The sequence below is a fragment of the Ictidomys tridecemlineatus genome, chromosome 13 (genome assembly GCF_052094955.1).
Source record: "Ictidomys tridecemlineatus isolate mIctTri1 chromosome 13, mIctTri1.hap1, whole genome shotgun sequence".
Taxonomy (NCBI): domain Eukaryota; kingdom Metazoa; phylum Chordata; class Mammalia; order Rodentia; family Sciuridae; genus Ictidomys; species Ictidomys tridecemlineatus.
The window spans coordinates 17654642-17679740 of record NC_135489.1 but is presented as its reverse complement, the minus strand read 5'-3'; the positions used below and the strand labels follow the sequence as shown (position 1 = coordinate 17679740).

The 25099-nt window shown below is 47.3% G+C and overlaps 1 pseudogene; it reads left to right on the top strand.

Annotated features, from left to right (window-relative positions):
- The window catches only part of LOC101972660 (E3 ubiquitin-protein ligase Topors-like), a 28294-nt pseudogene extending 6151 nt beyond the window's left edge, over window positions 1-22143 (top strand).
- The last annotated feature ends 2956 nt before the right edge of the window (window positions 22144-25099 follow it).

Genomic DNA, 25099 nt, shown 5'->3' with positions numbered 1-25099 from the left:
TTGTTCATCCAAGTCTTTGATAAAAATGTAGGACTGGTGGGTCTGAGACAGAGCCCTGTAGCATAGCAGAAAAACAATGCTCTGGTTTCCTGGAGTTGCACAAACCATCTCCAACTCAGACCCCCTGGTGGGGCTCTGAGTCTGGGTAGTTTCCTCATTGACCTGGGACAGAAGACTCTAAGAGGCCCAGTTCTCTGGAGACTTCCCACTGTCTCAGGCTTTCTCTCCTGAGAAGGAGGAGTTTGGTTTGCTCTTGGCAGACTGGGGGAGGAGATAAGGGAGTTGACTTCCCTTGTGTCCTTTACCCTGCGATAAGAGTGAGGTTAGCATCTGGGACCCGGGACCTGGTCTAGGTTGCTTTGAGGAAGATGCTTCATCATTCTAAGCTTTGTTGCTTTATTTATAAAATGGGATACAGTGCTTCCCTCACAGGCTGGTTGAGAGACCAGAATCATTATTAGGGAAGTGGACAGGAGTCTCACACCTTCCTCCGACCTTGCCGAGAGGGGCACTTGCTGCCCCATGTGTTTTATCTTGGATTTTGACGTCTCTTCTTTGGGGCTTTTTCCTTTCCACGGCTGAGACCCAAGCCTGGGTGCTCCTCTTCTCCATCGGAGCATCTGAGCCCGCCTGAGAGCTCGGCAGACTGCTTTAGAGATGCCTTCTCTTGGCTTCCTCATGGCGGGTATTTGTGGGTAGAGTGACAGTGGTATCTTTAGAAGGCTTCCCAACTCTCCCTGGCTGAGTCTCCACCTTTGCAGGAAGCCAATGTTTTTCTCGCACTTGAAAGAACTCAGTCTTCTGGAAGCCAAGTGCCCATGTCCAACTCTGCCCAGACTTTCCAGTTATCATAAAATTTAAAGTGAAAGGAGTCACTCCCACAACCCTTGTCTCTTTCACTCTGCCAGCCCTTTCCACCTTGTTGGGCAGAATTGGGTCCGGAGAAAAGAGGAATCAGGAGAAGATGCTAGAAAGGTCCACTGAAACTGGAGGGAGGAGAATTCTGGGAGGCAAGGAGGAACCACGGAGGGTTCTAAGCAGCCTTGGAAGAGACATCATCTCCCAAGTGCAAGGAATGAAGAGGAGACAGATGGTTAGAGGTGGCAGGTGGGGGAAAATTGGGAGGGAAGGACAGTCCTGAGACCCTGTGATGCCACTCCTGAGACCCAGGAGGATGGAGGTGCTGTTGACACAGACGACAACACCTGGGCTGCTGAGTTGGCTGAGACGGTGCAGTGCAGGGAAGGTGGGTGGGGTGGGGCGGTGATGGGAAACAAGGGACTCAAGTTATTTTTTGCAAGTTTTTATCAGGATAAAATTCATATGCAACACAATTTTAAAGTGTACAATTCATTGGGTTTCAGTATTTACAATGTGGGGTAACCATCACCACTGTCTAGTTCCAGAAATAGTTCTGTCCTCCTCCCTCCCCCAAAAGCAGCACCTGTTGCTGGGCAATGCTAAGTCTCCCTCCCTCCTACCTCCCAGCCCTTGGCAACCACTAATCTTGATGGCTTTGCCTGCTGTGGACGCGGCATATAGACAGAGACCACTTAGCATCATGTTTTCAAGATTCATCCACGTAGTAGGATGCAGGAGAACTTCATTCTGTTTTCTATGAAACTGTCCCATAAACCTGAATATAGTGACCCAAACTTCCCATTTCCCAGGGATCAAAAGAACTCTCCATCCCAATCCCAGAGAAGCAGGCTGCCTTGCAAACCTCCTGCCCTCCAAGGAAAGACGTCCAGCTCCTGCCGTGGGGCCTGGGCCTCAGCTCTTGTCTTTTCTGACAGTTGGGTCCAGGAGTAGGATCAGAGGGGTTATCGGGAGGAACAGAGACAGGGGTGTCCAAGGTTTCCAGGAAGCTGCCACCCTGGAGGCAAGATACAGCAAGTAGGATGAGGGTCAGGAAGCACACAGGGACCCAGGACAGGTCTAGGTGCAGGCAGACACCTGCAACTGGCCAAGAGGTCCAGGTGGGCCATGAAGGCGGCCATTGGGCCCCTGATGGGAATATGATTTTGGAGTGGAATCTAACTCAGGTGGGCACGCACATGCCTGCCAGTCTTAGGTGGGTTCGAACAACAGAGGAGGATCCTTAGGGGAAGCCCACAAAAACCAAAGCAGGTAATACCCTTATAAATCATACCTCAGGGTGGCAGAGCCATAAAACACTCCAGGGATTATCGCATTTGACCTCTTGATTCCATGGAGAAGAAATCAATGCCCCTGGAGACCAATGTATTGTCCACCAAACACGCTGAGCAGAGGCCAAGTGCCAGTCTGAAGCGCTCTCTGCTCCGCCAGGGTTTTTCAGCATCATCAACCACAGTCCCCCCTCTACATGACAAATATTTTGTAATGCCATCTTGACTATCTTGGTATTACATTTATAGATAATATAACCTGCCTATATACATAATAAAAAATCAATATAATGCCCTACATGTAATATAAGGGAGACTACAAGGGAAGTCATTTATAATGAAGTAGTTCAATAAGTAAATAGCAGGCACAGCTACAGTGGCATGAATGCTGCGGCTGCAGACGCAGACAGATGGAAACTTGTTACACTGGTGACTTCAATATCCTAAGTGTTGTCGCCATGGATTGTGTGATTTTTATGAAACGGTAAACAACAAACACTTGGTAAAGTTGCAGCCAATACAAATTACACTCTTCTTCCTGTAGGGAAATTTGGGCCCAAGTTGGAGCCTGTATTACTGTAGGAGGTGAGGATGGGAAGATGATGCTTCCCCCAGGGGGTGCCATCTTTGGGCGGTGGGGGGCCGGTGGGAGATGTAGTGAAGTGGAGAGAGCCACACCCACCGGGTGTTGCAGGGGCTGCTGCTGGACACACTGGTGTGGTAAGTGAGCAGCCATGGTCATACAGCAGGTCTCTGGCAGTCCCTGGGGACTTTAGAAGAGTCCACCGGGAGAGGAAAGGGACTGGAGATCTAGATGCCCATGGTCCAAAGTTCATTCCATGAGGAGGTAGCACTGCTGCTCTTCTGAGTTATGTCATTTGGTGCCTTGGGTCACTGCTAAGGAGCCAGACTGCAGACTCTCCAGAGTGACCTGTCTGAAAGCAACAGCAAAATCCTAAGACCCGGGGCACAGGGTGCACCGGCTGGGACAGTGTCACCACCATGCCTGGCAGAGGCAGATGGATCAGGAGGCTGAGGGCCCAGGAGGCCCTGGAGCTGCATCTGGTGCAACGTGGTAGTGGCCTTCCTGGGAGACTCAGTTACGTGAGAAGCTTAACAACATTGTGTTTGTGTTTTAAATAAAAGAGTTATTTCAGACTCAAATAATTTATAAAGCCAGTTTTAAACCCACTCCAATGCTTATCAAAACATCTGACAGTCACATGGAACACAGGACAATTATTAATTCTATAAGACTGCCCCTTAGATTATAGGACAATGATAACTGATGTTGCATAAGTTGCAGGCCCTGGAACTTTGTAAGGATTCCAAAGCCCCCATGTGCGGATTAACTCACCACATGTGTACAACATCTTAGGAAGCAGGCACCACTATTATCTCCATTTTATAGATGAGGAAACTGAGGCCAGAGGCATTCACATGATTAGCAATAGAATAGGGATTGGAAAACAGGCATCTGGCTCTCCAATAGCTTCTGGAGAGCATTCTCTAAATGCCAGTGGTGTCTCCCCCAATCATGGTGATAAGGAAAACGCTTCCACACACACACACACACGCGCACACACGCTCATGCACACATACCATAGGACCTGCAACACACTATTCATGGACACACAGCCTCCAAGGAGCTAAGCTGCTCAGGTGAACTCCAGGTTTACTGACCTGAGCAGGATGTGGATGGGGTAGCGTGGAAGGGGCCCTGCAGGAAAGGGATGGATGAAGCCAAGAACTTGACACTCCTGAGAAATCACGTTCTTCTGGACAGGGAGACTGGCTGGGCCGTCTGGCTGAAGCAGAAGCTGAAGATTTTCAGGAATTTTAACTGTCATCACCCAGACTCTGGGCTGCCACCAGAAAAAATAAAAAAGACAAAACCCAAACCCCAAACCAAACTGATCTCCTGCTTCTCTTTTTGTACAACTCAGTCATTGCCCTCTGTGACCAAAGCCACCGGGCTGTCATCAGGTCCATGCTGCTCCTTCTGGGTCAGTTGGAGCCCATCTGAATCTCGATTCCAAACACACCCGCTGCGGAGCACGCCTGGCGGCAGTGGCTGCGCAGAGCCCCAGGGGCGGGTTTCCCCCCACAGAGCTTCTGACAGGCAAATGCACGGGAAATCTAGCTCCCAGCATCCTGGCGGGTGGTCTCAGATCTTCCAAACCGCCAGGTGAGTGGTGCCCAGGCCAGTGGAAGTAGGTTGGGGGTTGGTGGTAAGGGGGTCTGCCAAATAAGCTCTGGAATCCACAGCTGGCGCAGCCTCTGGCTCTGGGGGGAGAGGGATCCTGCTTTGTTCTGGGACCAAGAGTTGTTTTCTGTTTTCTAAACCAGCCAAGATATCTCTGAGATGGCCACCCTCTTACTCCTGTGATAAGTAAAGGAACAATAGTAATGATAATGGCACCTACTATGTCCCGTACAAGGTGCTTAGCACTTTGTATGTATTAACATGTATACCGCCCCTGCACTGTGTATGTTTATCATCAGCCACACCCACTTCACAGATGAGGCAAAGTGATCTGCCCAGAGTTGTGCATCCAGCAGACTTCTGGCTGTGTGTTTCTTACTCTTGGATGGAGCTTCGGGACTCCTCTCCTAGACAGAGCACAGTATATCAAGTTGGGCAGCCAGTGCTTAAGACTAACGCTCTTTTTTAGTTGATCAGCCTGTTGGGGCCCTGGCTTCCATGCTTCCATACCCGCCCTGCACCTGGGCTCACTCTCCTGCTGACATCAGCCTGGGTCTCAGGACTCTAGTTCTTCAGAGGATACCAGAGCATGTCTGAGTCCCCCGTAGCACTGTCTCCAGCTGACTTTGCTTCCCTCCACTCCACTGTGGGCCTTTGGGTCTCCTTGACCTCCTTTATTCCTGAGTTCACCCCTGGGCCTCTCCTCCCAACCTACTAGGTCTTGGTACCTGCTCCTCTTCCTTCTCTGGATTCCAATGCACCAACACTACTCTTGGCCCTGGAATAACAAATCTGGCCTGTCTTGGATTTCCTTGACATTGGACATGCCAGGGGAGATGGTTAATGACATATGACTAATAAAGGGCACTGATTCTCTGGGTAAAATGAGCACTATTTAATTCCATGCCAACCCATGATGACAAGAGATAAAAAAGAAGGCAGGTTTGTCTTTAGAATCAGGGATGTCCCTATATATTTGCCCTTGAAATTCTGGCATTAAGGAATTCCAGGCCTCAGTGGTGGACCGGGGACCCTCTCTTCCTGCTCCTGATGGTGGTGGGGTCTCTGGGAGGCAAGCACCGCCAGCCTTGGCTCTGGCCCAGGTGTGCAGGGTGTGGGCATAGAAGTGGTGCAGCCCCAGCTACGCCCAGACCCTGCAGCGCTCCGTGCACCGCTGCCCAGGAGCCCAAGAGCCCCAGCAGCCCTTTGTCACTTGCTGCCCAATGTGCATTCTCCAGTGGGCACAGCAGGCGATCCTGCTGCAGGGCCTCTGCCCGAGCCTGGGATTATGGGCCTGCCTGCAGCGGCAGATGGTAGCGCTTAGAGCTAAACTGCACTCGGCTGCTTTGAACATCTTGAAAAGATTTCTTTAGAAGTTAAACTTGGCCTGGGAGTGACAATATGGTTCAGTCTGTGGCTTTGAAAAGGCCTCCGGTGGGGCGGGTGGGGTGTTTCATGTCTCCCCGCCTCCCTTCGGCTCTTGTTCTGGGACCTGTTTTTCATGTGTCCCCTGGCCATTGCAGCTCCTGTATGTCAGCCCCATTGTTTGGGAGTCACACTTGCTTCTGGTGCCTGGGCTGCAGGAAGGCCACTGTAGCTGTGTTGGGCTGCCCCACAGGGTGCATTTAGATGCCCCTGGGCAGTAGCACAGGCCCGCATCTTTTTGGTACCCACAAGTCAGGAGCATGTCTGTGCCCCGGAGCTGTTTTTCTGTTGCCCCTGCGTTAGTCCATTGAGGGGCTGCTGGGGCAGAGGTTTGGGTCCCAAACCCTTTGGCACCAGCCTGGACCAACCGACAGCTTCCTGAATCCTGGAACGCCTGGCTAATTGCCCTGGAATAATACCCTCCAAATCTCTATCCTAGGTTTGTCCTACTTTACGAATCCATCCAGGGACAAAGGGTTAGATCATCTCTGGGCTCAGACAGCGTCTCCCCTTCCCCACCCCGCCATTTTCCTGCCCTTGATTTGGCCATTCTAGACCCCATCAGGGAAGACCCAACCTGCCCCACAAGGAAGCCCCCAGAAAAGTGCCACCAGGGAGAGAGGTCTTTCAATTGGCAGAAAAGAAGCACCACCGCGCTCTGCTCCTGGCCAGGCTGGCCACTGTCTCTCGCAGGAGCTTCAGCGGCAGGAGCAGGCTGCATTGCCCATTCATGAGACGTCAGGTGGTCTACAGATGGGAACACTGGCTATTGATTTTTACTAGCCTGCTAAAACTGAAAGGAAAAAATCCTTCTTAAAAGCTCCCGGTGAAGCTTTGTTTCCTAAATGATGATTCCAGGGCTCCAAGTTTGTCAAAGGCAAATTTAAAATATTGGGGCTGTTGGAGATATAATAAAATGAAATCTTCTTACAGCCATTAACTTCAGAGAGGAGCAGATCTCTGCTCAGGTTTGGGGGCTGAGGGGGAGGGGGCGAGACCTACTGAGGGGGAGGGGAAACGAAGCCAAGAACAAAACCCACAGCTCCGCCCCTGCCGCTGCACGCAGCTCCTCTGATAAGATCCGATGTGGATATGAAGAAATGATTTCAAAGGGCTCCAAATTGACAACAGTTCCCTGGCTAAGCTACTACAGGGAGTGCAGTGGGGGTGTCAGCCCGATGGGCTCCTGACTTGACAATGGGAAAAATTAGGATGAGCTCAGGGGGAGGAAGATGGAGAGAGGAGGCCCCCATCAACCCACCCGGTTACTTATTTAGATGTTGTTCTCTTGTCTGTCTTCCCAACAGTGAGGATTCCTCCTGCTCTGCACCCTCTCGGGCACAGTCACATCTGCAGAGGTACCTGTACTTCCGAAGGGCTTGCTGGGACTTAGGCAGTTCTTGGTGCCATCTTGAAGCTCAAATGCGCCCGTTGGGTCGATTTTTCAAAGAATATTTCACATTAGGTAAGGCCTCAAGATGCCCCAGCAAATCCACCAAAGGGCGTGACTCATGAGGTGGCTCTTAGAAATGAGTGTTCTGCCTTGTGACTGAGCCAACTGTATCCTTAGTGTGTGTGTATGTGTGTGAACGCATGTAATGAGTATGTACATGTGCATGTGTTTGCGTGCATGTGTGCATAAGTGTGCACGTGTGTGCACATGTGTTCACATGCATGCATGTGCAACCATCTCTCTCTGCCTGTTGAATCAAGATGGGAGTGCCATTTTCTGGTTCTGACTCCCTTCCAAACTGCACAGTGTCACTGCGGCATTGTAGACAATACATTGATCAATTGATTGACTTTTTGAAATTAAAAGAGCAAGGAACTGGGAGTCATGAGCCCTGGGATCTGACCAATGGATCGATCAACAGATAGCTATTGAGCCTAGGAAAGCACTGGTCCGGGTACCATGGAGGATTCAGACAAACAAAAAATATACTCTCTCTCCCAGGGTAACAAAAATGTGCTGGGAGTCACCAATTTCTATTGGGTCCTCAGACTATAGGTCCTGAGATCTTTGGGGTTGGACAAGAATTTGGGAATCCTCTGGTTCCAATCTCTTATTTTGTGGACGAGAAACCCAAAGCTCAAGGAGCTGAGCTGACTCATGTCGACCCACTGACAGGTCTGCTTTTCCTAAGAGATACCCAAGTTACCAGCGGATCCAGGCAAGTCAGACCTACCCATCTTCAGGCTTTCTCTTCTGTCAGGTGGGTGGGGCAATGGCTGGAAAGTACTGAGAAACTCAGCAAAAATGACCTTGGTCACCTCCTTTAGTCCATTCATAGCAGAGGCCATTTGTACAATGATCACACAGCAACGAGCTATTATCCAGGAATAATGCAATTCCAGGTGCTTTGCCAAGGGCTCTATCTTTATCATCAGTTTTAATTCTTGGAATGGCTTCATGAAGTAAATACTGGTGAGGACACTAGAACTTAGAGAGGTGACATGACTTGCCCTTGGACACACTGCACGCTGATGGTGTCAGGATTTGCATATGAACACCAGGTTCAGTGGTCAAAGTGCAAAAACTTCAGCAACCTAGTTGTGTTTGTTTCCCTGTTCCCAAGGATTGTCTGGCATTTATTTAGTGCTAAAACACCCAACGACTTCAATGTAGACAAAATATGGGCCAGTACCCATTTATAAAGCTGAGATTCAGTGACTGATATAGGGACTAACCTTATTTTATTAAGGGCTGGCAGCATGTTGCCAGACTTGATAAGTATATGGGGAAACGGGCTGTAATTAAGTCTGTGGAACAGCAGGCTAACACAGAAGGCTAGATTACCAGGCTTGTGGTTTGAGAGAATCCTTCCTCTCATCTCCCAGAAAGACAAGTGGTTTTTTTTTTCCCATTTTAGAAATTTTTAAAGAAACAGATTAAGATTCTAATTGCCTATCACATGCCTGGCAAACAATTTCAAGTGAAAATCAAATTCCTTTCTTTTGTAGCAATGAAGTCTGCTTATGGTCAGGAGGGGTTGACTTTCAGACACCAGGTGACCAGTCGGAAAGATGCCCATACACCTGGCACTTCCCCCACGGTAGTTTTGGAAGAAGCATGACATCACGATTGAGTTTGATGTTGGACCTGCTTTTGGTTTGTCTTGACCTCTTCAGGAATAATCCAGCATTACCTACGAGGAAATACTCGCAGAAAGAGCAAAAGGAAGTTAGCCGATCTGTGAGCAAACCGGTCTTACTCGGGCTCCATTTTGAGAAAGTGTAACAGAGGCTCTAGGAAATTCAAGGGCAACCTTTCTACACCCTTCTCTTCTCTGCCCCTGCCCCTGCCCTTCAATGAGGCTGTTTGGTTAGTCTCTGACCGTAACCACGGTAACCAGCCTGTGCAGAAAGGACACTTCTTGGTCCAATCTCTAAAAGAAGATGGACACTCTGCAAGGGTTAACCCCAGAGGGGACCCTGGTGACCAGAGGTGCAGAATCTCCCTCTCCAGAGCTATTGGGGCCAACTGACAACTGCAAGGCTGAAAGTGTCACCGAGAGACAGAGGAGGACAGGGCCCTATAGATAGGTTTTTATCACTTTGGTGAACACTTCCAATTCCAGGCATGAGTCCTGAGGCTGTGTCTGGCCATCAGTGGTTTCCTTTGTTGATTTACATGGATGCATATTGTAGCTGGCTTCCAAAGCACATCATTTGGGTCAAGGGGTTGTTTTTGTTCCTGAGGAATTCTTGAGGGAATGTAGGAGGATGCAGACATCCGGGGAGTGCACCCCTGTCCAAGTCTCATCAGTTGTGGGCGGGGGTGGGGTGGTGGGCAGCATCTGTGTTCTCACAGGCCAGGGACAGGCAGCAGGCGGGTGACTGCTGCACTCCCCATCCTGGCCTGGCCCCATGCTCTGGGCAGCCTACCTCGGCCTCTGCAGTATTGACATTTTGGGTAAATTGGTTTTTGTTGTGAGGGGTGCTGGACACGCATCCTCCCAGGCTGGGCATCTACATACCAGATACCAGTAGCAGTCCTTCCCCTGGCCTTAATAACCAAAAATGTCCCCAGACATTGCCAAATTGAAAACCATTGGCTCCGTGTAGCCAGAGAGTCAACTCACCTAGATTTGCCACATGCTGGGAGAGCTCCCAGAGCTTAGGGTGGTTCCTGGAGATTCAAAGGTACGTGGGGCTGGGAGAGAGGATGAAGTTGGGCCAGAATCGCCCTCTAGAAGAAAAATAATCAAGTTAGCCAACCCTCTGCAGATCCCCCAGTAACCCAGCACTTCACGGTTAGGATCTCATGCAATTTCCACAACAGCCCCATTGGAGAGTGATTCTCATTCTTCTCCTTTTGCAAATAAGGAAACTGAGGGCCAGAGAAGTTAAACAATCTGTCTGCAGCCAAGGACTAGTTAGAAGCAAAACTGGGATTCAAGCCTGGGTCTTGCTGGCACCACTAGATGTTTAAGAGCTACGAGAAGTCGGGAGGAGCCCTGCTCCCACACACGGCCCCCTGGCTTTGATTACCTTTTCCGCAGCAGTGCCCACTGTCGGGGGTGCCTCTGGCCTGCTGCCTGCGTGACAACGCTCACAGGAAACAAAGAATGGCCCTGCTTGGCGGCACCTGACTTGGGCAATGCTCACCCCCTCCTGGAGGCACACCAAGAACCTTCCTTGGGGACACAGGGCAGAATCTGGCAAGTCCCAGGTGGCACTGACCTTCCCAGCCCGGTACTTTCTCAGCCTGCCATGTTGCCCTGGGAAAACCGTGGCTTTGTACAAAGATGCCGCTCCTGTGTGCTGCTTTACCCTCCCCCACCGTGTTTACTAAACAAAGCTGCTGCACAGATTCGGGGCCTCCAGGGAACGTGGCAAGGTGGAAGGCCAGGGGTCAAGGAGCAGGGTCAAAGGGCTGGGGCCCCCCGGGAAAACGGGAGATTAAACATCCTCCTTTTCAAATCGGGAGGTTTGGATAATTAATTGGTCTCTGAACATGAAAGCTCTCACTGATGGTTCTGGGCGGCGGCAGCCACTGGGTCTCGCTCCTCATTCTTTCTGCCCTGAGCCCTTTCTGTAGCACCCACGCAGGCTAGGGCCCCGGGAGGCTTTGCTGGTGCTGGGCCCACATGGTCCTGTCCTCTCCAGTTCAGCAGAAGTTGGTGTCTCATGGAGAAGGTGGACCCTGAGGGACCTGGCCGCCTGAGAGAGCCAGGAGAGTTGGGGAGGGGTTTGCCCCCATGCGGGGCCACCCTGGAATCTCTGGTCCGGAGGAAGCAGCGGGGTGGTCCTGCCTCTGGTTTGCTCCTTTCCACCTGCAGAACAGGAGACATCAGGGTGACCAGTGCGGGTGGGGTGACAGCCTGCCTGTGGGAAAGTGAGATTCGTTCCTTGAAGTCTTTTAAAATCCCCCTTGGAACCCATCCCCCACCCCTACTGTGACAAGCACCACAAGCATGAAGACACACCAGTCGGTCCACAGGGATTCACCAGCTGCCACAGGGACCTTGCTCATCAGCGTGACCTCATTTTACAGATGAGAAGACGGAGGCTTCTTGGGAACAGGATAGTGGAGCTGGGTCTCTGCCCCAGGGCTCCTGCCTGCATTGTCATTCCCTGGGGGTTGGGGGAGACCCTGAGCAGGCAGCTTCTCTACCCTGGAGAGCAACTTGCTAGGTCCTGGGAGTAGCCATTTAGGGCAGGACCGGGCTGGGCTGAGGCCACCTCTAGTACAGTCAGGATCTCACAAGAAAGTCCTAAGAGGCCTGTGCTGGTGACACCTTGGGCAAGGATGGAGCAGAAAGTAAGGGGACAGGCTCCAGGTGGGGGTGGGCTGGGGGACACCCTGAGTGGCTGCTAAGTGCCCTAGAAAACGAAGCTTAAAGGGCTCTTAGCTTCCCTTTCTTCTTTCCTGAAAGAATCAATCGGGTTGCTCTGTCTTTGTGTGTGTGACGGGCCTGCTGTGAAGTACACTTAAGGAATCAAGTTTTCTAAAATTCTATAAATCATTACTCTAGCCTTCTCCCCTCCCCCTCAAAATCATTCATCTGCTGAAATATTTAGCGATGGGCTGTCTGGTGTGCACCCGCCGTCGGCCGGTGAGAGGGGCGGTGGGCAGGAGAGCCTGCAGGGGTATCCCTGTGGCCTCCTGTCTGCTTTCTATGGACTGTCATCGCAGTGGCCTTTTGGTCCCCTGATCTCTCGTGATTAGGTAGCAGAAACCAAGTCACATGGTGGGGATTCCTCAGCCCCTCTCAGAGGACTGCAGAGAGGACAAAGAGGGAGTCCCTGGAGGGTACTGAGGGAGCAGGCCAGCAACTCCCCTGGGGGTTGCATTGAGGCCAGTGAGGAACAGGGGTGGTTGGATGCATGGGGCAGGGAGGCAGCTGGCAATGGAGGGAGGATGAGACCCCAGGAATTCCTGCTGCCCATCAGCACTGTGGGCCCGCTCAGCCAGGGTCTGCAGGAGCAGTGGTGGCTGAGGGTCTCAGGTGTCCTGTGGATTGTGAGCTGGGCAGGAGAGATGGAAAGCACTGGCCTTTCCATGGATTCAGTTCTTTGGCAGTGAGGGCTTGGGCCTGCTTCTTCTAGCCTGGCTGGAAGCTCGGGCACTTTCTAGAATTTTCCATCCCTTACCCCCTGTACACACAAACCCTGACACATGACAGTGCTGACTTAATAGCCACAGTGAATGTCCCTGAAAGGCAGGCAAGACCTGATTGATTCACCGTGGTTGATCTGTTTAATGTCCCTTCTCCCCAAGCGCCCATCTCGTCCACAGAGGTGCTACATTACCTCGCAGGCCTGGCTGCCGGCCGCTGACACCCTACGCCTGGAGGATGCTTGGGGAGGTTATAGGTGCAAGAAGCAAAATGAAAATCCATAGTTTTTAAACCTTTATGAATTGAGAATGTAAACCTGGAAAATGGACCTGGAGTTACTCATGGACAATTGGTCTGCCCAGCCCATCCATCCTCCACGTTCCCGGCCAAGGCCGTTCACATTATGCCTGGCTTCTGAAAGGGGAGCCCCGTTGCCCACCACCTCTTGTCCTTCCCTGCCCACCTCTCAGGATAAAAAGGAAAACAAAGCAGGCATAGGAAACAGACCTGCAGGGGGCCCACCAACCAGACCCCCCACCCACTTACACTATGTGCCTAGGTGAGGCCCCAGGAAGGTGCTGGCAGGAGGCAGTGACAGTGGCTTTGGAGGAGAGGCCACAGTTTCAGCCCAGTGGCTGTCAATGGGCAAAACAGAAAGTCTCATCCCTACCTCTAAATGCTGGCGTGGATCAGATCCAGCATGGAGCCACCCCTCCCCCTGAGGTCCCCTCCCCACCATGCACACGCACATAGCTGCACTATGGGGTGGGAGGGACACATGGCCCTGGGTCCCCTCTGGTGCTAGCCATCTGCACATACTGAGCATGCTGCTCTTTCAGGGCTTGGGAACACGCTGTCCTCTCTGCTGTGTCGCGAGCCACACACCTCAGGGACGCCTTTCCTGGCATGCTCCTATTTGATGCTGCCCCAGTCCCCCCTGCTGTATTTTCTCGGCAGCAGTAGCTGCAATCAGACATTTTTTTTTAACCTATTGTTTGGTTGAATACCTGACACTCCCCACTAGGATGTAAGTTCAAGAGGGCAGGGATTATTGTGTTTTGGTTGCTATTTTTTTCTAAGCATCTAGAGAAGTGTCTGGCACAGAATAGGTGAATAATAACTAGGTGTTGAATGAATCAATTTGGACATCTTGTGGGCACGATGCACTTCCTCATGTGAAGCCTCGCACTCTGGCTCTGCCCACAAGAGGGGCAGGGTCTCCTTTCTGCTCCAGAAACTCCCCCCTTGACTGCCTTCCAGTTCTTCCTTTTTTTTGCCCTGCTCTGCTTAATTCACATGCAGAATTAGTGAACTGCGTGACAGCAATTCACTGTCATGCCCACACCTTTGTCTGCTCTCTCTTTTTTTTTCTTTTTGATATTTTCAGTTATAGATGGACACAATATCTTTATTTATTTTATGTGGTGTTGAGGATCGAACCCAGTGCCTCACAGTGTGAGGCAAGAGCTCTACCTCTGAGCTACGGCCCCATCCCCAGCCCCAGCCTCTCCTCTCTTTTCTTTTAGGACAATGTTCACTAATTCACTGAAGAGACTCAGCCCCCTCTTCCCTGCAGCCCCCATCTTTCAGCAGCTGCCCTCTTTCACCCCACTGAGAATACCTGCCCACAAGTGATGCTGAGAAAATTCCCTAAAAGACAGCCTTTCCCTGCAGCCAACAGGAGACACCCCCTCACCTCTGCCCACATGAGAACAAGGAGACGAGCTCAACCCTCTGAGGATCAAACTCTGAACTCAGCCCATGATTCATGAGAGCAGAGACACACAGCCTTGAGAAGCAGAAAAAGCACAAAAGAAGTGATCTATAAATGGTAGTTTCCTTCTGCTTTGGTCTAAATGTTTGTGTCCCCCCCACCCTGAAAAAAATTCATATTTTAAAACCTAATCTCCAGTGAAATATTATTAAGAGTTTGTGTCTATAGAGAGTGATTAAGGGCAGCAATTCCCTTATAAAGTAGGCCTGAGGAAGCTTGTTTCCCCTTCTGCCATCCAAGAATATAGGTTTCAGTCTCCAGATTGTTGGCAATAAGATTCTTTTGTCTCTAAATTGCTCAGTCTAGAGTCTCTCTCTCTCTCTCTCTCTCTCTCTCTCTCTCTCTCTCTCTCTCTCTCTCTCTCTCTCTCTCTCTCTCTTAAGATTCCTTTTTATTTTCCACTGCACAAGTCTTGGGCAATGTTAAATCAGATGATGTATCAGTCAGGTTGAGCCACGTTGTGCTGCAGTAACAAAGGGCTATTTCTTGATTATGCTATGGTAATGAAGGCTTATTTCTTCTTCATACTACATGTTCCCCATGGATAAGGAGGAACTTTATCCTTCCCTCCACTCTGTGATGCAGGCTTATAGGAAAGACACCATCTTTAACATACCCAAGTGCAGAGAGAAAGAGAAGATATCATGAATTGACACTCTCTTAAATCTCCTACTCAGAAGTGACACAGGTATTTCCATTGGTTTTTTGGCTTGAGCAAGTCATGTGGCTACATAGAGCTTTAGCAGAGTGGCAAGTACAATTTTGCCATGTGCCTGGAGTATGAGTCAGAAATATTTGCAGGATGGCACTGACTACCTCAGGTGAGAGTTCTTCTGAGAGGGCCATATCAGACCACTGCCAATCCTTTTCCTACCTGAAGACTCTGCTTTCAGGCCAAGCCTGCTGGAGAGACCCTGAGATTCTGCTTGGGTCCCTCTACACTTACTCTGAATGTAGCTCTGGCTGCTCACCTCTCAGAGCTGCGCTGATGACTCCAGAGGCCAGCGTCTTGTGATACGGCTGCATCAGGATTGTTCACATTGGAGGGAGGCTGATCAGCCAACCAGCCCACACCTCCTGCCACTCACCTTCAGCCCTGAGCTCCGATGTAGGGTGCAGCCACCTGTCGAGTGAAGAGGAGGGCAGCCCTGTGCCCACTTCCTCCAGTGCTGGACCAGAAAGAACGGATGCCGCCTGCATTGTCACCGAACTGGCTTCAGAGGCTCAGGGCTCAGGGAAGGTAGCGAATGTCTTCTAAGCGTCAGACTTGGCTTTTGAGTTTTGCCTCTTTTCTCCTTTGTTAAAAAAGAAAAGACTGCCATGGCACATCATTTCAATAACCTCCTTTTCAGTAGCTCAAACTCTCTGGTTCCTCCGTCTTTTCAATGCTTGCCAACCTTGGATGAACCCAATTATCTGCTAGCATTCAAGTAGCTGAGGACTGTTGGGACAGTCTCTTAGTGGCACAGACTGATACCACTGTAATTTACAAACTCCAAGCTCAAATGAGCCCTCGCAGCACCCAGCAGTCCTGTGATAAACGTTTCTCAGCAGACACTCTTTCACGCTCCAAAATTCTACGTTCAGAACTCCACCATTTCTTTCACCCTTTCAAACTCTCCTACCCTCAGCTTCCCAACAGTACTCCTCGACACTTTTATCCTGGAGGAACTCTGAAATAATTTGCAGGTCTTAGGTAACTACTGTAAAAAAAAATTATTTAATTGACAGCTTGCGGTACAATAGTATGATCAGTCAGTTGGAGGTATTATAGCCCAATGAAATTGCCGTTGCACGGTTGAGTGGTGAAAAAACAGAAATGGCAGAGGCCCACAGATGCTTTGGGGATGTCAAGTTCCTTTCAAGTCAGTCTTTTAATAAGGGAAGTGAGAATACAGCAGATAAATAAGATGTATGTACAGGGCAATCGTGTCTTGGGAGGTGCCTTTTCTAAATTGTTAATGATACAAAAGCCCCTGTAGAATCTGTTTCCTGACAAGATTTCTGATGGCCTTCAACTCCTTAGCATTTCAAAATGTAGACAGGAGGGAGCACCATGGGTGATGTCAGACTTGGGACACTGGTATAAGTTACCAAGTGGGAATGCAATAATAGTTTCAAAATAAAAAATGGAGCACCACTCCTTCCTGACACAGGAAACAGTTCATGAGGGATTTTTAAAAATTGTATATATATATATATATATACATCCCATTTGACTCTTTTCCCCCTTTTTTTTCTTCATCTACATGACTGAAAAGTTACACAGGATACAAAAAGTGGCAGAGGTTCCTTGGTTGATCTGGCATGTTAGAAAAGCAAGCTTAAAAAAACTATATTCAAGTCACCAATTTAAGGTGTACAGTTCCATGGCTTTCAGTATGTTCATAGAGTTGTGCCTCCATTAGTTTTAGAACATTTTCATTACCCCCCAAAGGAGCCTGTGCATTTTAGATGTTACCTCCTAATTTCTTCATCTTTTGTCCCAAGGAAACTCACTAATCTATTTTCTGCTCCATAGATTTATTTATTTATACTGGGTGTTTCCTATAAGCAGAATCATACCACATGTGGTCTTTTGTGAATGGTTTCTTTCATTTAGCACCATGAGTTCAAGGTTCATTCGTGAATTGGTACAGTGTTTCCTCTTATTGATGAATAATGTTCTATGGAAATAAGATACTTTCAAACGAGTTTTAAAAAAACAAGTATGAGAAGGAAAAAGATCCCTACAGTTAAGAAAAGAAGGTTATAGGCATTTTAATGCCATCCTAAAGTCCTCCAGTTTGTAGGTTGACCTATAAAAACTTATGGCCTCCAGAAAGGATTCATGGAAAATTTTTAAAAAGCCTTTGGCTCAGTCTTGTTGATAAGATGGGAGCTAGGGTTGTACAATATAGGAACCACAGAGATTTGTTTAGTACTGTGTTTTATTAATATACTTAGAATTATTTATTCATTTGAAGATGAAAGGAGGAAAATATATTTGTTTCAGTGTTAATTATTAATTTTCTTAGGACTGGTTGGCTGCTACCATGACTTCACCTGTCCCCAGAGAAAACACACCTCAGTGTTGAAGGGAAGGGTATTGGGAACACTGAGACAACAATATGAAGCTATAAAGGTAAATCCATAATGCTACTGTTTGACAGTGTTGCAAAAATTCATGTGTTGGAAACCTAATCCCTAATTCAATGTTAAGAGATGGGACTTATAAGAGGTGATCAGGTGAAGCTTTCTCCTTCATGGATAGATTACCATTATTACAAGAGTGTGTTTGTATATAAGGAAGCTTGGTCCCTTCTTGCTCTAAAGGGCTCTTTCCTTTGTGCCTTCCACCATGAGATGATGCAGCCGGATGGCCCTTGCTAAATGCCAACATCTTGATATTAGACTTCATAGCGCCCAGAACTGTGAGGAAATAAATTTCTTATTTGCTTTTTTTTTTAAATAAATTCACTAGTCTTGGTCCATTTTGTCCTATAACAGCACAAAATAGACCAAGATGCTCAATCTCTATGAAAATGTCACTACTCTTGCTGTCTGCAATCTGCTGGCATATTGCATACTAAAGTCCAGACTCCCCAGTTGTACAATATGTCTGTGCCCACCAAGGCTATAGAAATCGACCATGTTCTTAGACCTAGCCCAGAGTAAAAAAATAAGAGGCTAAGAGTGGTGTTAACTGTTGATGAAGCAGGTGCTCTCAAGCCTTTGTTAAGTATGTTCCTTGAGGGTCATTGCCATTAACAGTTGTACCCCTTGCCTTGTAAATCTGAACACCCTCCCACTGCACTGAAGGCAGGGGTGACCTCCAAACACTTTACCACTGGCCTCAGTCATGTGACTTGATTTGGCCAACTGGATGTCAGCAGATGCATGAACAAGCCAGCTCAACTTCAGTGCCTGGGTGAGCCCAGCTAAGATCAGAAGATTGTGAGCTGACCCTGAGCGGGGAGCTAGCAGCAATTCCACGAACCTCATAGTTGGTCCTTTGCTGACTCCAGACATTTGTGCTTGAGCAAGTGCTTATTGTTGAATTCCACTGAAGCATGTGGTTATCGGTTACCAGCATAAGGTGATAGATAGCTGATACAGGACCTTCACAAAATCATTCTTGAGTTTACCGAGTAACCTAATTTTTACTAGTAATTCTAACATCCACCTCCTCCTTCCCTCATGAAACCCAACGTGGGTTTCTGCTTTTCTCCAACCTCATGTCATGTTCTAGTTCCTCCTGTGTTCTGCCCACAGGCTCTTCTCTCCTGTTTTATATGCCAGTGGTTCATTACACTAATTTGCTCTCCCAATCTCTCATTCCTTCGTTATACAGTATGAACCAGAGAGCAGGAAAACGAAGAAAACAGGGCGTCAGTGAATCGACTGTTCAGCTGGAAGATTGAGATATGGGATGAATGAATGAACTAGAAAATGGAAAACATTGATTGCTTTACATTTTCATCTGCTCCACTTTCATCATAGAGTGCCCTCACATCGTGGCAGGACAATCATTAACCTGTCTTAAGTACTCCCGGAGAACCTCTCAGTGATTGCTCTCATTAAAGGGTATTAACAGAGGCTGCCCAGCCGAGGGCAGGACATTCAGGAAGAAGGAGGCAGAGGGAGAGGGAGTGGGGGGCTTCCTGCCACGGCCAGCTGGGGCCCCTGGCGTTTTCACAAATGAAACTGTAAATACACTCAAATTCAGGATGTCACCAGGAGGTGATGGCTGCCTTGCCTGGGGTCAACTGTGTCTAGATGGACTTCTGTCCTGTATCCTGAGAAGGAGGACAGAAACAAGAGGCTGAACACAATCAAGAGAAAAGGAAGTGACTGTAAGAGAGGAAAGGGAAGACGGAGACCACTTTTGAGCTTTGGTTTGAACAAGAGGTGCACCCTGCCTGTGGAGACCTGGCCGGCCTCACTCCACTTCCTTGAGACTTGTTTCTGACTGTCACTGGGGACAACGAGGCTGGTTAAGTTCTGTTTCCTACAGAAGTCTCTGCACCAGGTGCTCATGTGATGCTAAGAGCTGCCTGTTGCCTGATCCACAACAGGGAGCAGAAAAAATGGGGGAAAGGGGGGAGAGAGAGAAAGAAATGAAGCATCGGGACAGAGAATGCAAGCTGGAGAGGTTCCTAACCAGATTCCAGGCCCTCAGGAGAAGGACCAGGGTCTGCTTCACCCTTGGTTGGGTTCTAAGAGCCACGCTATGTCCTCATAATGACCTCCTCCCCTCCCCTGCTGCTCCTATCCTGAGTTGTTTGCTCTCCCAACTAGAGAACCTTAGTTAAGACAAGGGGCGTTGGGATCCAACTCATCATCTAATCATCTATTTTGCTTTCTTTTTAGTTTCTTTTCCATCTGTCTCCAACTGCACTTTCAGAACTCAAAATACTGAGATTCCCCTCTCTCAATGCCACCTGGTTGCAGAGTGGGCAGTATTATTCAGAAGTGAAATCTGTTGATATCGAAGGAAGGAAAATATTGGGGTGAATTAGTAAAAATAAAACGAGTCTGGACAGTGTGGTTAAGAAAGAGTGTGTAAGTTGATGCAGGCTGACAAGCCACAGATGGGAAAGGCTGAACTGCAGGGAGGTTTGCAATCTTCCAACAGGAGGACTGAGGGGTAACTAAGGACACCGTTCAAGTACCACCAAGCAGAATTAAGTTTTGATTAAAGGTGGCAAAGCCCATGTACTACCCAGGATTGCCCAGGCAATGAGGTTCAAACCTCCTCAGGATGAGTCTATGAGGAAGTTCATACATAAATGAAGTCAAGAGTAAGTAAAACAAGTAGAGGCAAAGTATTATGTGTCCCAGTAGGTCCACCTGGGGGAGGGCTGGCGTTGGGAGGGTCAATAGAAGACACAGAGACCAACCCACACAGATACAGCCATCTGATCCTTCATAAAGGCACCAAAAACAAATTGGGGGAAAAACAGCATTTTTTAAAAACAAATGGTGTTGGGAAAACTGGATATGCATATGTAGAAGAATGAAACTAGGTACTCTCACCCTGTCCAGTAGTCAACTCAAAATAGACCAAAGACCTAAGAGAAATTAGACCAGAAACTTTGCAGCTCCTAGATGAAAACACATAGGCAACACACGAACACATAGGCACAGGCAACAATTTCTTAAATAGACTCCCAAAGTTTAGGAAATAATTAATGGTATAACATCCAATTTAAAAAAAACCCTCTGCATAGCAGAGGAAACAAGAACATAAAGAGAGAGCATACAGAATGGGAGAAAATCTTTGCCAGCTATTCCTCTCAGGATTAATGCAAAGAACTCAAAAAGTGTAACACCAAAAAACAACCATGAAAAAGCAAATAACTCAATCAATAGACGAACTAAATAAACACTTCTCAAAAGAAGAAATTCAAATACCAGCAAATATATGAAAAAAAAATGTTCAACATCCTTAGCAATAAAGGAAATGCAAGTCAAAACTCCACTGAGATCTTATCTCACTCCAGTTAGAATGGCAGCCATCAAAAATACAAATAATAACGATCCGCATCATTGTCATCTGCTGGAGACCTGAGCTCATCTATGAGAGGAGACAGAGTATATTCCTCATATAACCATAGACATAGAAAGAGGGGAAGATCCAGAAGTTCAGATTCACGTTCCCAGAGTAGAAGCAGGCACAACCAGAGGAACTGTAGAAAGCATCATGGGAAGAAAAGAATGGAGAGCAAATGACCGAGAAGCAGGGAGAAGAGCAGACCTAGAGAAAGAAGAGACAAAAAGAGATCCAGAAGTAGAGATGGCAGTTGGTCAAGAAGAAGCCAAACTTTTTCTCAAAGTAGTGAAAGCACAAGCAGATCAAGATCTCAAAGCAGTGATCATGGCAAAAGAAGATCACAGCAGAAATAGAGGTCGCTATTATTTAAGAAATAATTATGGAAGCAGATATAAGTGGGAGTATACCTATTACAGTAGAAACAAGGAGAGGGACGGTTATGAATCTTCTTACAGAAGGAGGACTCTGTCCAGAGCCCATCATTCTCGACAACCTTCAAGTCCAGAATTTAGAATTCAGTCCTTTTTTGAAAGAACAAATGCTAGGAAAGAGAATCATCACAGTGAAAGGAAGTATTATGATTATGAAAGGCACAGGTCGGGGAGCCTGTGTCGTAATAGGTCAAGAACTGCATCTACAGGGCCAGCCGGGTGAGAAACAAAAAGCCTGGAGGGAGAAGAAAATACACAACACGGCATTTGGAGGGCACTAATGAAGTTGCTCAACCGTCTCGCGAGAATTTGCTTCTAAAGTAAAGGACAGTCATTACCAAAAATCTTCATCAAAATTGGATGGAAATTACAAAAATGAAAGTGACAGTTTTTCAGACAGCCAGTCGTCAGAGAGAGAAACAAAACCCGAGAAAAGAAAAAGAAGAACCCGGAGCTGAAGGGTGGAGATAGTTTACGAAGGGAAAGCTACTGATACAACTCAACATCATAGAAAGAAAAAGAAGAAACAAGAGAAGAAGCCTAAGAAACATCATGGAGATCATACTTCACGTTCCCCAGTTGTTATTTCCATCGACAGTGATAGGGCTAAAGATTCTGAAGGGAAGGCAGATATGGAATGTGACAATAATTGTCCTCAAGACAATTATTTACAAAATGAGTTTTGGGCTCCTTCCTTGGAACCATTTGAAACTAAAGACCTAGTCACAATAGAAGATGAATTTGGTGTCCTGGACAAGGAGTGAGATATCACCACGCTTACCAACAACTTGAATAATGCCAATCAGACTGTGGAGAATATCCCGCCCCGGCCAACTTCAGTTGAACAAACTCTTGATGTAAGAGAAGAGCGCAGTTTTGCCTCTGATTTGGAGAACCAGCCCAGTAGTGTTGTGTCGATTCAGACTGAGCCACCAAGGCAACGGCCATCTCCACGGACATCATTAATGTCCCTGTCTCTTCATAGAGACTGATATGCCTTAAAACTGCCAATGCATCTCATGGAGGATTGGATGGTATAGAAAGGAACATTGTCATCTATTGCAGTCTATTTAAAGATGACTTTTGGTGAAAACTCTTTTCCCCTTTAAAATATTTTAAGTGATTTTTTTTTATTTGTTGATTTGTAAAAATCATTATTTGTTCTAAGAGTATATATGTCCCACCCTCAGAGATAAGTAAAGATAATGATATTGCTAGCAGTTTATTTAAAACTTTGGATCCTTTTTAAATAAAAAATGTAAATTTTAGAAATTATTTCATAAAGCCATATGGTATCGACATATTTTTAAGGTAGTCAATGAGTATTTTTGAAAAATTATTCTGGAAATGTGTTATAAGCTAGGAGAGTCCCTTTGGACAGTCTTTATTTTTCCTCTTAAAAATTTGTATGATTCAAAACATTTCTTCAGGCTAAATTGAAGCACTTTAATCTGCAGTTTATCTTGACTTCTGCCAAAAGAAAAATTTAGTATTTCCTTTATATACTTGTTTATCTGGACTGCCAGTAAAACGTGAATTCAACAAAAGAAAATAAAATAGTAACACTTTACAACAACAATAACAAAAAAATATATAAGTAATAAATGTTTATGAGGATGTGGGGAGAAAAGGAATTCTTATACACTGCTGGTGAGATTGCTAATTAGTACAAACACTGTGAAAATCAGTATAGAGGCTTCTCAAAAGACTGAAATGGAACCACCACATGAACCAGCTATACCAATCCCCGGTATTTATAAAATAAATAAATAAATAAAGTCCACATACTGTAGTGGTACATCTGTACCCATGTTTATAGCAGCAGAACTCATAACAGCTAAGTCATGGCATCAGCCCGGTGTGTCTTTCAACAGATAAATGGATAAAGAAAACGTGGCATATATACACAAAGGAATTCTTTTGAACATATATGCCACCTTTTCTTTATCTATTTATGTGTTGAAAGACACACGGGATGATTCCATGACTCAAAAAAAGAATGAGGGCTAAGGTTGTGGCTCAAAGGTAGAGTGTTTGTGTAGCATGCGTGAGGCACTGGGTTTGATCCTCAGCACCACATAAAGTAAAATTAAAACATTGTATCCACCTATAACTAAAAAATAAATATTTAAAAATGAATGAAATTATGTCATTTGCAGGAAAATGGATGGAACAGGACAACATCATATTAAATGAAATAAGCCAGACTCAACAAGTCAAGGATCATATGTTTTCTCTCATGGGAAAGAGAAAAGGAAGAAAAGGGGATCTCATCAAAATATCAGGGAGACTGGGAAAGGAGGTAGGGGGTCAGGGGAGAGAGGAGGGAAGGGTAAGGGGAGCTATTAGGGAATTGACCAAATTATATTATATGACATACAAATATGTCACAATGAATCCACTATTATATATAGTTATGATTCGCCAAAACAAGAAATGAGGAATGAATAGTGTAAAACGGTGTTAGAGCCTGTGTGCCAGCAAGACAGAAAAGAAATCCACAAATACATAAACAAGAAAAATATCTACTAGTTAAGACCTTTGTGGAGAATGGGAACAGGGCCACGCAATTACATCAGGAGGCTTTGAGATTAGGTGGTTAGGGTGTCTGAATTTGTTCCCCAAATATTTTCATTCACAATTTATAAGAGCACAAGAGCTTTACCTCATGACCAGTTTTGAGAACTGCTCCATCAGGGACTCTAAGGAAATGCAAGATCAAATTCAGCCACCAGGGCACAGACATCAAGGAGACAGAATCAGAAAGCCTGCAGAACATGCTCATGAGCACTGAATGGAATCCACTCAGGTTTCTCTCTGGTTCCTTCTGTAATTGGTTCCTCCAAACCTCCTGAGGCCCACCCTCCTCACTGAACCTTGTTGGAACTAGCCCCTTGATCCTGTAAGTATAGTTGGGGATCCCCACCTGCAAACCAGGCAGTCCATCCTTCTTCCCTTAGAGTCCAGACACATCCTCTTCCGTGTCCCTTCTTACAGACGTGCCTGGCCACACAGTGGGGGTGAACTAGGAAACCTTACACGTGCATAACAGCTAACTTAAACCTTGTAAAGGCTTCAGAAGTCAAGGGATTAAGGAAACTCAGAATCGTTTTGGAGAGAGATGCCACGCTCATCACTCTGTCCTTCACTCGCATTGCTCTTGTTTGCTTTTCCATATTTTCAGCATTTTCTTTCCTTGGATTTTAAAAAGCAAAGATGCCTTCTCTCCTCAACTCCCTTCCCACTGTAGATTTTCCTGGTGGAAGTAGAAGAAGCATCAGAGAATGGACTTCTCAGAAGACAATGACATTTGCCTAAGTTCATTCACGCTTCTGGCCTGGGTGTGGCAGCTGTGAGAAGCTGGCAGGTGTGAGCCACCCAGGGAGACCTGCCTTCTGCTTATGCAGGGTGCTGCTGAGGGTAGGCCCAGGAAGAGCAGGCCCTCTCCTGCTGCAGGGTCAGACAGAAACAGGGCCAAACACTGGGGTCCAGTTCATCCTTTTTCTCTGGGATGGGGGAAGGGAAGAGAGGAGATGGCCAGCCCCATCGCCCTTGTTCAAGTGACCGCAGGGTTGACCAGGGTTAAAGGGAAGGAAGGGGGCAATGGCTAAGAAGTAGTAGTTTTCTCAAAGCTGGAACCACCTTGCTTCAGAGAGAACTGACCTAAAAGGCTCTTAGGGACCTGGCTCTGACATAGTGGGGTCAGAGGTGGAAGTCGTCACTGCTGCTGGATATGGTCTGGCACCAGGCACACTGGCATCACCTTGGAGCTGGAGACCAGTGCAGAGTGCTATCAGATACACCCTGGAGCCAGTGGCTCTGTCTTTGTAAGCCCCCAGGTGAGCTCCCAGGTGAGTCTTGTGCACACTGGGGCTTGAGAGGCACTTGCTTGGGAGGCTATGCAAATCACACTGAAGAAACCCACCCAAATCCCTCAGTTTTGAACCACAGGATGCTTATGCACCCTGGTTATGTGTATGCTGTATTGTGTGAGTGTGCACTGAAACAAGATGCT